Raw genomic sequence first — 3,883 nt, 5'->3', positions numbered from 1 at the left:
TTCCAAGAAAACAAAAGTTGAATACTAAATAAAAATATAAATGAAATAAATAATTGTGCTCGCCATGTTTTGAAGGACTTTGTTTGAAAGTAGGAACTATATGTCTGGAGTAGAATAAATAAGGCCACGAGGGAATTCCTTTCTGTTGTAATCTGGCTGTAAGATCACCATAATACCTTGTGATAATAAACCAGGGATATTCTTATACCCCATAGCCAAAGTTTAAACAAAACTTGATATTCATTGAAAGAAAAAGCAGTTAGATAACTGCTTTCAGGCATATATTGTGACTAAAAAACCTAGTGGAAATGTACAGGGTTGTTTTATATATTTTACGCACTAGATTTGTCATAAGGCCCGTTCTGTCAGCATTTTGCACCACATAGGTACGTGTTTGATCATTTAAATTCCTATAGTCTAAAACTATTTCGTATAATTTGCATGATAAAAGATTAAATGGTGTAGTATTCATTGCTGAATTTCCAGGTGCTATAATGCGATTGTAATTGATCTAGTCTGGCTTTTATGTCATGTTTTGCTTCGGATTTCAAAGGTTATTGAGCTTGCTTCTGAGGTTTACTCCTTCAAGAAATGGCATTTAGAATTGAATATTCAACCTGTGCATTTGATTTCGATGCCAGACAGGCAAAGCCCAATTTGTTTCCATAGATTTCCCTAATGTCTTCAGGTGCTATGGAGGAAAAGCCTACCTTAATCTCCTCCTCCCCGCTAGGTGCATCCCTAATAAAGACGGGAGGTCAATTATCCTTTGCAAGGAGGACATCATAGGGGTCAGATAAATGCAGCCAGAATACTGTTTTAATTGTGCAAAGTATGTCTCCCTCAATCTGTATTTTTACATCATAAAACCTATCTGGAGAATTTAAATGCCTATATGGGGTCTCAATTTGTATATATTTCTCAGCTGGTTTCCACTCTCGAAACCTCTGGTGAGTTTGATGCACTGCTGTTACTTCTGCCACACAGTATAGTATTCAAGTCCCGTTCCAAAGAAGTATCTGTAGTTTGGCCCAACATGTTTCTAGCTAATTCTGCTATGTTTTTCTTTTTAAAGTATTTCTTGGTGTCAGCACCTTTCACTTCCTTCTTTAGACTAACCTTAGTTCCTTGGCCTGAATCATCTTTCTGCTTTTATCGTTTCCAGTATATTTGGTTCATCTATTTTTCATCTGTCCTTTTACAGTCAGAATCCTAAAAAAAGAACGGGAGGAACGGGTATCAGAACACTAACACCAAACTGCCTTTTTAATTTTGTCAGAGCCCTCAAATTGTAACCACCCCTGCTGTTCTCCACTATTTACAAAGATCCAGTCCAGTTTTTCTATTTCACTTTCGGCTTTTTAGAATCAGATTCATTGTTTTCCCTGCTAGCAACTTCAGTCTTGCGTTTCGGCTTAGAGGTGTATTCTAATTGCTTGTGATCCCAGCTATCACAACCCACAGATGAATATGTTTCAATAATTATATTTTGTAGTTCCTGTTCTCGTTGCTGAATAGAAACCAATGCCATTCTCTGTTGTATGGCCAAAGCTGCTGTTTTTCCTCAGATACTCTGAATGATTGTCGAAACTGTTTAAACATTTCTCATTAATCTCAGCCCTATCTAGAGCTGGTGCTGCTCCATGTTCATTTTGTACTTGTCTTAATACATATTGGAGAAACGCTAATTAGGGTGTACCATCTGTAGTAACAATTGCCACTTGTTTAGAACAACTCAAGTGTTCTAAGACTAAAGCAAACCTCTCAACTTCAAAGACGTTAGAGCTAGACTTCTCAGATGTTTCTGAGACAGGTGTGATCATCGTGAAGGTGAAGAATGCAGTGGGAAATAATAACACTATTCCATTGCTAGCTGTTTGAGCATTGAGCACTGAAGACCTTACCGGTGAGGCCAAAAAGGGCCATCAGGATCACCGCACTCCACCCCCCAGATTCTTCCACAGCACCCCTAGGAGGAGGCAAATTGGAGGGATGCCATATAAAATTCCTTCCAGCCATGATATTGCTAAAGCATCCATTGCACCCACCTGATAGGACCATTCTTAGTACAATACTGAAGAAGAACAGTATTTTCCGGGAGGCAATTAAATCCAGCCATGGCCTGTCAAATGGCTCTACTATCTTTTGGAACACCTCCTGACTTAGGCTAAAAGCTAGAGATGGTGGCATGTTCCGAAAGAGCCTGTCTGCTTAAATGTTGTTTTTTCCTGGAATATATATCACTCTCAATGAAAGAGCATGTGTTTCTGCCCTGGAGCATTGCTGTCTTTGCTAGTGCCTCATTCTTTGTGCCTCTTTATGCAACTCTTTGTCGCCTGATTGGTCAATAACGACTTCCCTCCCCCTCCAGGTGCCAAGCAAGGGTCTGCAAAGCATTGCCATGACCTTTAACTCTCTCCAATCCGAAGAGCATACTGGATCTGCTTTAGGCCATTCCTGACTTATTTCCATGCTCTCTTGCATTACTCTCCAACACCAAAGGCTTGCATCCGTTGTTAATATTGAAGGATTTGCGTACTCAAGACTGCTGCACTCACACACTGATGCCAGCTACTGCACTGCATCGTACGTAAATGCTTTAACAATAAATATACTCAAGTATACAAGAAATTATAGATGGATTGATTGAATTAAGCTCAGCTACTGGTAATTCCTCGGGTTGCATGTCAGTGCATCGTTATTTTGCTCACCATTCGACCTGAGTTTGGATCCAGCTATATGTAAATCAGTCTTGACCCTGCTCCAAGATGAGCAGTCCAGCCCGAACTACCAGATCAGTTCCTCCCTGAACCGGAACACAAGCAACCCAAAACAGATTTTGCTCTTATTAGGGCCCATCAGTTGTGTATAGCTTGGTTTCCGTGGCACAGTGTGCATGGGACCCATGCCTGAGCATACCCATCCCACTTAGGGCATCACACTGAAGTATATAAAAAGTAATAAATGGAATGCTTGAATTGATCTCAGCCACTGGTAATTCCTCGGGCCCTATCTCAGTCCATTGTTATTTTGCACACAATGCCACCTTAGTTTGGACCTAGCCATATGTAAATCCAACATGAACAGGCCAGCCTGAATTGCCAAGCTAGATGCTCCCTGAACCTGAACATAATCAACCCAAGACCGGCTTTGCCCTTATGAGGGCTCATCAGTTGGGTATAGCTTAGTTCCAGTGATACAAAGTGTACAGGACCCGTGTATGGGCACGCCTGTCCCACTTAGTACATCACACTGAAGTACACAGAACAGTGATGAATGGAATACTTGAATTAAACAAAGCCACTGGTAATTACACAGCCTGCATCCCCCTAGAACCTCACTATTTTTCTTATCATGCCACCTGAGTTTGGATGCAGGCATATGCAAATCATCCTTGACCCTGCTCCAAAAGGAACTGTTCAACCCAAACTGCCAGGTCAGGTCCTGCATCAACTGGAAGACAAGTAACCCAAGACTGGTTTCACCCTTATTAGGACTCATTAGTTGGGTATAGGTAGGTTCCAGTGGCACAGTGTGCAAGGAACCCACATCTGGGCATACACGTCCTACTTAGTGCGTTACACATAACAATCGACTGGGATGCGACCCGATTAATTACAAGTGATTGAGATTAGTTCAAGCATGGCATTCATCACCTTTTGCATATTTAACAATGAATAAAGCTTACCTGGAGCGACAGAAAACCAGTAGGTTGCTTGAGTGGGAGATGGGTCATTTTTACAAAAAGAAAGGGGACTAAGCTGAGCATAGTAAAAAAAAAAACAGAAGTAGAAAGCTTGCAAGAATGTCTGTCTTCAGCGTAGGGCCAGCTCAGATAGACACACATCTGGGCATACCCGTCCCACTTAGAGCATCACATTGA

Source organism: Lissotriton helveticus, chromosome 3_1 (assembly GCF_964261635.1).
Source record: "Lissotriton helveticus chromosome 3_1, aLisHel1.1, whole genome shotgun sequence".
NCBI classification, from domain to species: Eukaryota; Metazoa; Chordata; class Amphibia; order Caudata; family Salamandridae; genus Lissotriton; species Lissotriton helveticus.
Note: the sequence above shows the minus strand (reverse complement) of the source record.